This window comes from Oncorhynchus mykiss, chromosome 19, assembly GCF_013265735.2.
Source record: "Oncorhynchus mykiss isolate Arlee chromosome 19, USDA_OmykA_1.1, whole genome shotgun sequence".
In the NCBI taxonomy this organism is placed as follows: Eukaryota; Metazoa; Chordata; class Actinopteri; order Salmoniformes; family Salmonidae; genus Oncorhynchus; species Oncorhynchus mykiss.
Window position 1 is genome coordinate 38,521,475 of NC_048583.1, and position 13,965 is coordinate 38,535,439.

General features: G+C 40.9%; 1 long non-coding RNA gene across 1 annotated transcript; it reads right to left on the reverse strand.

The window, feature by feature from the left end:
• Nucleotides 1-10,310: 10,310 nt before the first annotated feature.
• On the reverse strand, nt 10,311-11,357 carry LOC110498572. The gene is made up of 3 exons (XR_005037606.1): nt 10,791-11,357; nt 10,582-10,688; nt 10,311-10,425 (listed from the first exon to the last, which is right to left on the reverse strand). It is a non-coding gene; the product is annotated as an uncharacterized LOC110498572 (long non-coding RNA).
• Between the last annotated feature and the right edge of the window lie 2,608 nt (nt 11,358-13,965).

The window sequence follows — 13,965 nt, forward strand, 5'->3', positions numbered from 1 at the left end:
TCTATACGGGACAGAAGATAAGGCCTACCGATGCCTATTCAAAGCACATTTTCCGAGACAAAATCAAATATAATTTTTCTTTGCACGGGCAATAATCAATCCGTGCTGTCAATGCAACAATGTGTGCCTGTGTTGTGCTGTGACGATAGATCTGCAATACAAGATTGTTGCACTTATGTTTTTAGTTATTATCATGGAATTATATCAGCAGAATAGCCTATTGGAGATCTTGAGAATGTTAACAGGGGATTAAAAATATAAATTGCACTCAATAGGATGCCAGCCAGGATTATAGGCTAAGGAAATGGTTGACATGACATATTATTTTGTATAACTGAGTGTACAAAACATTAGGAACACCTTCCTACTATTGAGTTGCACCCCATTTTGTCCTCAGAACAGCCTCAATTTGTTGGAGCATGGACTCAACAAGGTGTCAAACGCATTCCACAGGGATGCTGGCTCATGTTGGCTGGGTATCCTTTGGGTGGTAGACCATTCTTGATACACATTGGACATTGTTGAGTGCGAAAAACCCAGCAGCTTTGCAGTTCTTGACACACTCAAACCCAGGGCTGCCAACTTTTGTAGCAAGAAAGCTTGGAGTGAGATTTTAATTTCATTGCCCCCTGAAACAAACCCCAGGAACATTTTACTGTTTTAAAGCTAATTTCCTGCAATTCTACGTACAGTATTTTGGCATGGCCCCAGGCCTATGACCAGGGTGGAAAATGCAAAAAATCACAGGTCAGATGTATCCGGGATGCTTTGGACATTAAATGAACACTCCAGATTTGACGACTTACTTTGAGATTTTGGGGGAATTAAATTTAAAGTATGCTAATATTTAAACACATTTTTTAGGTGGTTTGACATTTTAATTCGGACATTCAGAAATGAGATGGGGTTACAGGAAAATGGGAGAAATAGTGGGAAGGTTGGAAGCAGGGATTGATTCCTATTCTCAGGTAGAAAGTTGTTACCCACGTGCCTAGGAGTGTTACCACTACACCAAAATTCTGCAAAGGAGATACTACAATTAATAGTTGATGGCAGTGGGTAACCAAATGATATACTGCATTCTCCTTGTCCATAGACTGCTTTCAAAGTAAGGACACAAACATTTTGTAATTTGGGTAAACTATCTCTTTAAAATAGGTCTGGAAGAAAATCCTGATCTATGTTTCGCAAGTGCTGGGTGTTATAACAAGAAAATGTTCTGGTTATAACAGTTCATTTCTCAAAATCACCCAACATTCAAGAAAAATCCAATGAATATCAATATTCAGGTGGTTTAGACCTACTAGTTGAAGATCCTTGCCAGATCCTAGGCCTACTGGTTGAAGATCCCCCTACCATCTCTGCCTAGCATGTGCACAATACTAAAATGTCACATTATATTTGAGGCCTGGAGCATTTAATATCCCATACGTATTGTCACGCCCTGGCCTTAGTTATCTTTGTTTTCTTTATTATTTTGGTTAGGCCAGGGTGTGACATAGGTGATGTATGGTTTTTGTCTCATCTAGGGTGTTTGTACTGTCTAGGTGTTTTTGTGGATTTAGGGGTTGTGTTCATTCTAGGTGTTTATATAAGTCTATGGTTGCCTAGATTGGTTCTCAATCAGACGCAGGTGTTTATCGTTGTCTCTGATTGGGAACCATATTTAGGCAGCCATATTCTTTGGGTATTTTGTGGGTGATTGTTTCCTGTGTCAGTGTTTGTGCTACACGGGACTGTTTTGTTGCCAGTTCACTTTATTATTTTGTATCTGTGGTCATGTTTAGTTTTTCTTATTAAAAATCATGGACACCTACCACGCTGCGTATTGGTCCGATCCTTGTTACACCTCTTCAGAGGAAGAGGAGGAAATCTGCCGTGACACGTATTTGTATGACTTAATCAAAACTGTCCATGAATGGCTGCAAAAATACCTTGCCTCGCGTAATTCATTTTCAAAGACAAAAGTAGGCATATCAGATTTAAAATGTGTTCACAGTGGTAAAATTGTGAAGAAGTGGAATAATAAAATAAGTGTGGGCAATAACAGTAGTGTTCTTGCTGACAAGCACAGCTTTGGGTTCACAAAGTTTGACAACATAGTTACAAATCAGGTCACCCTTCCAAACTTCTCTACTAAAACATACTGTTGGCCTATGTCTGCTGCCTTTTCGTTGTCACAGCCAAATGCCAAACGAGGAGAAGTACATTTTTTTAAAAGTACTACCCTGCTGCTATATTTTTCAGATTTATAAACTCAACAAAGAACATTCTCTCTCCGTTTAGCTCCACTCTAATCTTGAGGGGCGTTTCTTTAAAACACTCATCCAATACCCTTGACCCCTTACATAACTAGACCACTCATATGCTTCAATGTGCTGTGGTTCACAGTAGTTTTGCAGGACAGGACAATACACTATACAGTGAACTAATTAGAAAAATAAAAGTAGTTATTTTCAATGCGTGAGATATGAGGTGTGGCGAGTGAGAAGAGGGTCAAATGCGTGTTTCATGGCCAATGCGTGAGAGTTGGCGGCTCTGCTCAAACCTGTGTGCCTGGCACAGACCTACAACCTACCTTGCCCTGTTCTACGACACTTAAATATTTTGTCGTGCCCATTCACCCTCTGAATGACACACATACACAATCCATGTCTCAAGACTTAAAAACCCTTCTTTAACCGGTCTCCTCCCCTTCATTTACACTGATTGAAGTGGAATTACAAATGACATCAACAATATGTCATGGCAAGAGCAGGTGTTCCGAATGTTTTGTGCAGTCAGTGTAATTGTTCACTTAAGAATTGATAATTGGAAAATCTATCCACCAGATGGCACCATAATATAACTCCAGGTGACTGGTATTTGAAGATGAAGCATTTTTTATGGACAGGTTCAGTGGTGTAGTAGAGGGTATAGCAGGTATAAGCCTAAACCCATTTTTTTGTGGGAAATGTGTATACTCACTTCTTAATAGCCACAATGCGTATTAAAGTAGTGTACTAGCGGTACAGTACATTCGGAAAGTATTCAGACCACTTGACCTTTTCCACATTTTGTTACTTTACAACCTTATTCTAAAATTGACTAAATTGTTTTTACCCTCATCAATCTACACACAATTCCCTATAATGACAAAGCAAAAACAGATTTTTAGAAATTTTTGCAAATGTATACAACCCCCCCGACCCTTTACTTCGTACTTTGTTGAAGCACCTTTAGCAGTGATTACAGCCTAGTGTCTTCTTGGGTATGATGCTACAAGCTTGGCACACCTGTATTTGGGGAGTTTCTGCAATTCCTCTCAAGCTCTGTCAGGTTGGATGGGGAGTGTCGCTGCATAGCTATTTTCAGGTCTCTCCAGAGATGTTCGATCGGGTTCAAGTCCGGGATCTGGCTGGGCCACTCAAGGACATTCAGAGACTTGTCCCGAAGCCACTCCTGCTTCGTCTTGGCTGTATGCTTAGGGTCGTTGTCCTGTTGGAAGGTGAACCTTTGTGCACGTCTGAGGTTCTGAGCGCTCTGGAGAAGGTTTTCATCAAGAATCTATCTGTATTTTGCTCCGTTCATCATTCCCTCGATCCTGATTAGTCTCCCAGTCCCTGCCGCTGAAAAACATCCCCACAGCATGATGCTGCTACCACCATTCAGGTTTCCTCCAGCTGTGACGCTTGGCATTCAGGCCAAAGAGTTCAATCTTGGTTTCATCAAACCAGAGAATCTTGTTCCTCATGTTCTGAGAGTCCTTCAGGTTCCTTTTGGCAAACTCTAAGCGAGCTGTCATGTGCCTTTTACTGAGGAATGGCTTCCGTCTGGCCACTCTACCATAAAGGCCTGATTGGTGGAGTGTTGCAGAGATGGTAGTCCTTCTGGAAGGTTCTCCCCAGAGGAAGTCTGGAGCTCTGTCAGAGTGACCATCAGGTTCTTGGTCACCTCCCTGACCAAGGCCCTTCTCCCCTGATTTCTCAGTTTGCCTGGGCGGCCAGCTCTAGGAAGAGTCTTATTCAATATAAGAATGGGTTCTTGGGGACCTTCAATGCTGCAGAAATGTTTTGGTACCCTTCCCCAGATCTGTGCCTCGACACAATCCTGTCTCTGAGTGCTGTGGACAATTCCTTTGACCTCATGGCTTGGTTTCTGCTCGTACATGCACTGTCAACTGTGGGACCTCATATAGACAAGTGTGTGCCTTTCCATATCATGTCCAATCAATTAAATTTAAGGTGTTTAGCTTAAAAATCTTCCAAAATACAATTTGTGAGAAAACACTGTTCTAAAATGAGGGGAGATCTAAAGACGCAACAACTACCATGGGTTGGTAATATAACTAGGATAATAGCTTTGGCTGCTAGACAATTAAATAAAGTTTATTTGAAAACCAATAGAACAGGAGTGCGCATATGAGGAAGTCTTTATAAAATAATTGCCTCCACCTTCCAGGCTTCAAACAATTAAGGAACAAGAAACATATTGCAATGCTAATGATAGGCCTAATTGTATTCTGGTAGATGGAAAGGCTTTCCCCAAAACATTCTCAGTTAAATGTTAACTAGCTACAAAATGATGGCAGAATGATATCATGATTATTTACAAACATCTAGTGGCCATTTGTTTCAAGTATGGGTAGCTGCACCCCAATATGGCGACTGGAGAATGGGCGAGTGGGTGTGTGGAATGCGAATCAGCTAATTGGGCAGATTGGTTTCCACTCAAGACCGTTTTGCGTGGCTGATTGGGCTGCACGATGAGTTGATAACCAGGCGACCAGTGAACCGGTGTTGTATCGACATCCCTGCCGACTTGAGGGTTCTTCTTACTGGTTATCACGCTCATGTCACCAGCAGTTGCTAACATGGCCATTTTTGTCTCTCACATGATTTTATTTAAAGTAGGATAGCAGCCTACACAATAAATAACTAATATTGATAACCATCTCACCTTGATACATAGGGCCTACATGCAGTCTACTACTCAGTGGGGAGGGCATGAAAGGCAACAACGCCAGGACACAGTTCCCTTTGCTCACGCTTGCCAAGCACTGCTGTCCTGCAAGGGCATGGGAAGTTGCTACCTAGTAGCAAATATCAGGGTGAAAGTCACAGTAAGCACATGCATACAACGCACGAAGCAAGAGTACACACATAATTAATACTTTTAATAAAAAAATAAACAATCATCAGTTTTATAACGGAACATTTACAATTATGAAATACAACAGTGAAATACAACTCAGACTCATCGTCTGGCTTCAAAACAGAAGTCTAAACTCTCACGGCAAGGTAGTTGAGTGGTAAGAAACAGAATGAAAACAACACTGCTCAATCAAAACCGTCTAACCTTTAGCAGACAGCTTTCGACACAGCTTTCTACACTCCTTTCCACATGCCCACTACTTTCCTTTTGTCACACCCACTCCTTTCCTCATGCCCACTACTTTCCTTTTGTCACACCCACTCCTTTCCACATGCCCACTACTTTCCTTTTGTCACACCCACTCCTTTCCTCATGCCCACTACTTTCCTTTTGTCACACCCACTCCTTTCCACATGCCCACTACTTTCCTTTTGTCACACCCACTCCTTTCCTCATGCCCACTACTTTCCTTTTGTCACACCCACTCCTTTCCTCATGCCCACTACTTTCCTTTCGACACACCCACTATTTTCCATATGCCCACTACTTTCCTTTTGTCACACCCACTCCTTTCCACACGCCCACTACTTTCCTTTCGACACACCCACTAGCCTATTCTCTGTTTGCCATATTGGGATGCAGCTTCCCCATTCATTTGCAAACTCCAGCTCATGTGCACTATAGAAACACTGCTAACCAAGCAACAGTGCTAGGTGCCTGCACAGTTCAATTAAAGGGTAACTACCCTCAAAAATAACAATTTCTTAGATTTTTCCCAGACCTTAAAAGTGGTCTCCTGATGTGGTTTAAGCAGTTTTGTGGACTTAGAACATCCAGATTTGTTATTTTTCAATTTAGAAAAAAGTGTGAGTTTGACAGGGAAAACCTGAACAACATCTAAATCAGAAACCTGTGAATGACTGTGAAAGACCAATATGGGATTAATCATTCTAGGTCATTCAGACTGTATGTCACTGTTTGCAATATAATTATTTTGGGGAGCAAAATTAGTGTATACCCCCTTCTCCAGGCACCACTATACTACTGGACAAGTTGTTGAGGTCCTGGGACAGTTTACAATACACTTCAAACCTGTGTGTGTCTGTGTGTGTGTGTGTGTGTGTGTAGCTATTCTTGTGGGGACCAGACAAGAACAGTAAATAAACAAAAATTTGACCAACTTGGGACATTTTGTTAATTCCCACAAGGTCAAATGCTATTTCTAGGGGATTTAGGGTTAAGGTTAGAATTAGTGTTAGGGTTAGGAGCTGGGGTTAGGTTTATGGTTAAGGTTAGGTTTTTGGGTTAAGATTAGGGTTATGGTTAGGGTAAGAGTATGGGTTAGGGTTCATTTTAGGATTTGTAGTTAGGGAAAATAGGATTTTGAATGGGACTTGTGTGTCCCCACAAGGTTACCTGTATAAGACTGTGTGTGTGTGTGTGTGTGTGTGTGTGTGTGTGTGTGTGTGTGTGTGTGTGTGTGTGTGTTAGTGTGTGTGTGTGTGTGTTAATGTGTGTGTGTGTGTGTGTGTGTGTGTGTAAAAATGGCCAGCTTCAGTCAGCTATTTAGTACTTACTTAAAGGCATCAGCATACGTAGGTTCGGTTTGCTTCTAATTGAACTCAGCTAGGCATGCTCGCATATTCCCTAAAGAGCTTCACTTGAAAAACAAGAAAAAAGCAGCAATATTACTGTTTGTCCCTCTTGAGACACCATGGCAACAACATAGCCAGTATACACTTCCTGAAAATAGTCTGAATTAATCAAAGATAAATCAAAAAATCTGAAATAAACTTTGAAGTTTTTGCAGAGGTCTTAGTCACACAATTTTATATCTGACTACTATCTCAAGTGAAAAATGTGCATGAAATCTAGTCATCTCTCGTTGAATGACAACAAACACTTTATGTTCCCACTCCGAGTAGGAGTAATACTGTTGACCAATCACTGATGAAGGGATGTAAACTTTGGCTACCAAAATCCGACTTGTCTCAACAAAAAATGTTGTGTGCACGAACAGCTGAAAACCCCCCCGCTGAAGATCAAAACGAACAAAAACATCAAAAAATTTAATCATAAAATGTCTGCAAACTTTTTTAGACTGGGAAGCATACTCTAAACTAGCTTTAGGCAGCTCAGCCTTCTATTGACAAGACCACAACGTTTCTTTAGTTCTTATTTGTCAAGATCACACTAGTCAGTATTATGTTTGCCTATCAGCAGTCAGTATTCCCTGGAAAAGACCCCAGCATGAGCACGGGGTTGTAACTAGATGGAGTACAGCTACGACCGGAAGTTACTTTTCGTAGCAGGTTAGGAGAGCAGTTTAGCTAACCCTAACCCTTTTCCTAACCTTAACCGAATTCTCCTAACCTGCCACGTTAATTGTCCTAACCTGCTGTGTAAGTTCTCCTAACCTGCTAAGAAAAAGTAACTTCCGGTCATAGCTGTATTCCAACTAGTCAGAAGACGAGCAGGTCAGATGTCAAAAACGTGCTTTCAGTCAGAAACATGCTTTCACCATTCTGATGAGCATTTAATGTTATCCCTCCAACAACTCTTCTTCCTGTGGTCACAATACATTTGCTGTTCTGATGTTTTATTGTGCGTGCATCTAAAAGTAAGTGCCGTAAGATGTTTATGGCTTGTTTTCTGAGATCGAGATTGCCTATTGTTGTTTGTAATTACCATTTATATTGAGCTTGTTAGCTAGCTCACACTCCTGCTAGTGTGAGCGCTAGCATTAGCATTTATCATTTAGAATGCATTGATACTGTATTTAGCATGCCAATCAGCGATTAGCCGTTTGTTAGCATTTATCTTTCGTGGTGCAAGAGTTTTTACTATTATCTGAGTACATTCGGTAAATCCGCAAAAATTCAATCACTTTTTGACAGCACCCCTTTTGATTTGAATGAAACCTTCCATATATACACTACCATTCAAAAGTTTGGGGTCACTTAGAAATGTCCTTGTTTTTTAAATAAAATAGCTTTTTTGTCCATTAAAATAACATCAAATTGATCAGAAACAGTGTAGACATTGTTAATGTTGTAAATGACTATTGTAGCTGGAAACGGCAGATTTTTTAAGTAATATCTACATAGGCGTACAGAGGCCCATTATCAGCAACCATCACTCCTGTGTTCCAATGGCACGTTGTGTCAGCTAATCCAAGTTTATCATTTTAAAAGGCTAATTGAGCATTAGAAAACCCTTTTGCAATTATGTTAGCACAGCTTAAAACTGTTGTGCTGATAAGAGAAGCAATAAAACTGGCCTTCTTTAGACAAGTTGAGTATCTGGAGCATCAGCATTTGTGGGTTTGATTACAGGCTCAAAATGGCCAGAAACAAAGACCTTTCTTCTGAAACTACGGGATCGGTGCCCCTAAATCGGGACGGTTGTTGATAATGTGCACTAATGTGACTAGAATGACGTTATAAACGTCCAAAAGCCAACTTTCCGGGACATAGACATGTCTTATATGGGCAGAAAGCTTAAATTCATGTTAATCTAACTGCAGTGTCCAATTTACAGTAGCTATTACAGTTAAAAAACGCCATGCTATTGTTTGAGGAGAGTGTACAACAACAAAACACTTAACTGGTTTGATACATTCACCTCTGAAGTTAAATAATGTACTTACATTCAGTAATTTTGCTCTGATTTGTCCCAGAGATAAAAGGGTCCCAGAGATAAAATGAGGGTCCCAGAGATAAAATGTAGCATACTTTCGTTTGATAAAATCCATTTTCATATTCAAATGCTGTTTCTGCCCCCACACCCACCCAGCTCGGTCATCTAGATGTGTGAAGGTTAGTGTATTTTCTGTAGGGAAGTTAATTATCCATCATGTAAGACATTCCTGGGAGTGTGTAATTTTTTTTTATTTTATTACAATAGCATTTTCATATGCTCTCTATAGTTACTGTATATACTTAAAAATGTATCAATTGACCAATTCAGCAAATTTGGGCAAACTCCTATCATCCTTGAGACAAAATATTGTGTAGTAATGTAATTCTTCACTGGATCAGTCTGAAACTTTGCACACACACTGCTGCCATCTGGTGGCCAAAATCTAAATTAAACCTAGACTCCTGTCTGAATGTATGACCTTTCTCTTGCATTTCAAAGATGATGGAAAAAAACTTTTACCAGATTTAATGGGTTAATGGGTTATATTCTCCTACATTTATTCCACATTTCCACAAACTTCAAAGTGTTTCCTTTCAAATTGTATCAATAATATGCATATCCTTGCTTTCAGGCCCTGAGCTACAGGCAGTTAGATTTAGGTATGTCATTTTAGGCGAAAATTGAAAAAAAAAGGGTCCGATCCTTCTGTGTATCTCACATATTATGTGCCCAGTATGATATCTCAGTAGATATTGACAACATGACAAAAACAGTAGTTGTAGATTATGTAATGCAGTGGTTCCCAAACTTTTTATAGGTCCGTACCCCTTCAAACATTCAACCTCCAGCTTCGTACCCCTTCTAGCACCAAGGTCAGCTCACTCTCAAATGTTGTTTTTTGCCATCATTGTAAATCTGGCACACACACACTATACAATCAATTTATTAAACATAAGAATGAGTGTGAGTTTTGTCACAACCCGGCTCGTGGGAAGTGACAAAGAGCTCTTATAGGACCAGGGCACAAATAATAATATAACAATAATCAATAATTTTGCTCTTTATTTAGCCATCTTACATATAAAACCTTATTTATTAATCGAAAATTGTGAGAGAGTCTCAGTCTAGAAGGCCAGAAGGACAGCATCCCGGAGTCGCCTCTTCACTGATGTTGTTGACACTGGTGTTTTGCGGGTACTATTTAATGAAGCTGACAGTTAAGGACTTGTGAGGCGTCTGTTTCTCAAACTAGACACTCTAATGTATTGTTCTCTTGCTCAGTTGTGCACCGGGGCCTCCCACTCCTCTTTCTATTCTGGTTAGGGCCAGTTTGCGCTGTTCTGTGAAGGAAGTAGCACACAACATTGTATGAGATCTTCAGTTTCTTGGCAATTTCTCGCATGGAATAGCCTTCATTCCTCAGAACAAGTATAGACTGATGAGTTTCAGAAGAAAGTTATTTGTTTCTGGCCATTTTGAGCCTGTAATCGAACCCACAAATGCTGGTGCCCCAGATACTCAACTAGTACCCCCGACGGCATTGCACGTACCCAGTTTGGGAATATCTGATGTAATGAAAAGTTGGAGGGTGGTTGGTATGGTGGACATCAGATGGATCCATTTCTGGGTGTCGGGCAATACCTCTTGCTCCTGGAGAACAGGAGCAGAGTTAAAAGGAACAGGGTGGGAGACAGAGACTTAAACCAGCAAACACACAGGTTACACTTTTCTGTATGAACATTTTATGGATTAGTGCTGTGTTATAAATGGTATGTACTTTCAACACTTTTGGAAGGTATAGCCTACCTCAAGCTGGTCCCCCTCCAACTCAGAGCACAGAGAATCAGACTGATCTGAACTCACAGGTTCTGGTGGATGGGATACCTCCTGGGAGGTTCGGACAGTCGATGGTCCTAAAGTCATTTGAAGAGATAAATCGAAGAGGTACCTTTTTATAACCTCAGCATAACTACCATTTCTTGCTTTCTCAAATGTCAACCAAAGCTTTAACATACTTTGTCTATTGGGCTTCACTGAAGTGTAGGGCGTCCAACTGCTCCAACTGTAGAAGATTGTTGGCTTCCACCGAGGTAGCCATAGGAATACAAAGAGAAAAGTATCAGTGTTAGGGAAACTAAAACACAGCACAGCTAGGAGCGAAAGAGCAGCGAGGTTTCCCAGGTCTCGCCTTCCTTTTGTTCTTCTTCCAAACCAAATAATTCGCCCCGGATGTCATAGCACTTGGTCTCCTTCTTGATTCTGCTCTGGTAGCTCTCCTTCTGTTTCTCTTGTGCTTTTGTCCATGTTCAGTCTCACCTTGATTGATAACGAGAATAAATGCAATTATATTTCATGTTACAAATACATTTCTTACATATCTCTTGGAGGGCCAGAAAATAAATGAACAGCCAACAATAATTTTTACCTGGTCAAAAACCTCTACATCCTTCTGAGTCCGTAATAGGTTACAGAAGGGAAATTAAAGTTAAGCACATACTCTTTCTTTACTGACCTTAATGGGTATTGCCTCCACCCACTTGGTAAAGTGATTGGTCGCCGTCAGACACCAGCTGTTGCCATTCCTGGATTTCGTGAAGGGTCCGATGAGGTCCACCCCTAACATTTAAAGTGTTAGAAAGAAGATTACTTTATTCTTACTCGTATCTGTGTAATACAGTATGCAGATTTTCATATTTGTAAGGATATTGACACACACACACAAACACACACACACACACTCACATTCTATAATATTGAACTCCGCTGTGGTCAAATAAAGCAACCATTACAAAACAACTTATCAGGGCAAAATTTGAATTGGGACGCTTACCGATCATGTGCCATGGTGAAACAACTGATGGGCTTCAACTCCAGCACCACAGTCTTCGCCCTCTCAAACTTCTGGCAGGCTAGACGGTACTGACCTTTAAGCAAAGTGACAAATTGAAAAATTGTGTGCTCTCTGATATGACATTCATTGAAATCATAATAATTTCAGATATAATAGAATGTGATTAATAAACAAAAGGTTATTTCAGTTGCCCAGATGTCCATCTCCTTGACAATTCCCTGTCAGAAGCGTAGGTTGATTTTGGCAACCACGCGCTTCACTTCGAAATGGCCAGCATGCATCTCGGTCAGCAAGGCCTCCTTCTCCTCCTTAGTAAACATCACCCTCCTGTGTGGCTGGCCATCCTTCCCCCATAGGTAGATATGATTGACTAACAAGTTGGAAGAGAAGAGTTGTTGAAATACTCAAGACTAAGTACATTTGCACTGCTGTCTTTCTCTCTCTGTTTCTCTCTCTCCATCTCTCTCTCTGTCTGTCTGTCTTCCACTCTCTTCCCACCTCTTTATCATCCTTTCTTTCTCATCCCCCCTTTCTGTGTCTGTCTAGCGAAGACACCTAGTTAAGGGCATTTGGAATTTCCATAATTGCTTACACCTATCCATTTGATTGTGAATTTCTCTGAATGTTGCGCCTCTTGTCGAGATCAGTGGTGTCTTCATAGCAGAGATGTAGACTCGAGTCACATGACTTGGACTCGAGTCAGACTCGAGTCACAAATATGATGAATTGCAACTCGACTTTGACTTTAACACCAATGACTCATGACTTGACTTGGACTTGAGCCTTATGACTTGACCTGACTTGATACCCTCCCCAAGCCCAAATATAAAATATTATGCTATTTTTAAAAAAGTATGCAGTGCACCAACTCTTTATTTAATGGATTACAGTTTGAATTGGACAGCAGCCAATCAAATTGTGCGTGGCAGTGCAGAGGAACATCGGCGGGTGAATTCAGATGGAGCCATTGGAAAGATGATACCCCAAATTATTATTTTCGGATATAAAGACGACGCTGTATCAACAAAAAAAGGATTGCAAAACATGCGGGAAGAAAATTACAGACGGAGGCGCAACCATTTCCAACTTTGTTCGACATTTGAAGCTGCACAAAGAACGGTAAGTCGTGGTTAATATAGCCGACAGCTATCCATCACACGAGGTTGAGTGTTTATGAGTTCATGAGTTTCTTTTTGCTGGCTTGTGATGTCTGGAGCCTGTATTGTTATGTGCGCTCCTCATTGATTGGACTTGCAGATTGACTCGCCACCACGCTGTTTGGAGCTGGAAAAGATCAAATGAGCACATTTGTGGCAGAGTGCCTCCTAGAATGGTTGTGTACAGTCGTGGCCAAAAGATTTGAGAATGACACAAATATACATTTTCACAAAGTTTGCTGCTTCAGTGTCTTTATATATTTTGGTCAGATGTTACTGTGGAATACTGAAGTATAATTAGAAGCATTTCATAAGTGTCAAAGGCTTTTATTGACAATTACATTGTAACGGTTTTCCTCCTCTTCTGAGGAGGAGTTGGAAAGATCGGACCAATGTGCAGTGCGGTAGGTGTCCATATTTTAATGAAATAACCGAACACTGAATACAAAAGAACAAGATAAATAAATGAAAACCAAAACAGTTCTGTATGGTAAAACAACTACCCACAATGGGAAAACAGGCTGCCTAAGTATGGTTCTCAATCAGAGACAACGATCGACAGCTGCCTCTGATTGGGAACCATACTAGGCCAAATACAGAAATACAAAACCTAGAATACACAACATAGAATGCCCCCCCCCCAACTCACGCCCTGACCAAACTAAAACAGAGACATAAAAAAGGAACTAAGGTCAGGACGTGACATACATGAAGTTGATGCAAAGAGTCAATATTTGCAGTGTTGACCCTTCTTTTTCAAGACCTCTGCAATCCGCCCTGGCATGCTGTCAATTAACTTCTGGGCCACATCCTGACTGATGGCAGCCCATTCTTGCAAAATCAATGCTTGGAGTTTGTCAGAATTTGTGGGGTTTTGTTTGTCCACCCGCCTCTTGAGGATTGACCACAAGTTCCCAATGGGATTAAGGTCTGGGGAGTTTCCTGGCCATGGACCCAAAAATATTGATGTTTTGTTCCCCGAGCCACTTAGTTATCATTTTTGGTGCTTCATCATGCTGGAAAAGGCATTGTTTGTCCCCAAACTGTTCCTGGATGGTTGGGAGAAGTTGCTCTCAGAGGATGTGTTGGTACCATTCTTCATTCATGGTTGTGTTCTTAGGCAAAATTGTGAGTGAGCCCACTCCCTTGGCTGGGAAGCAACCCCACACATAATGGTCTCGG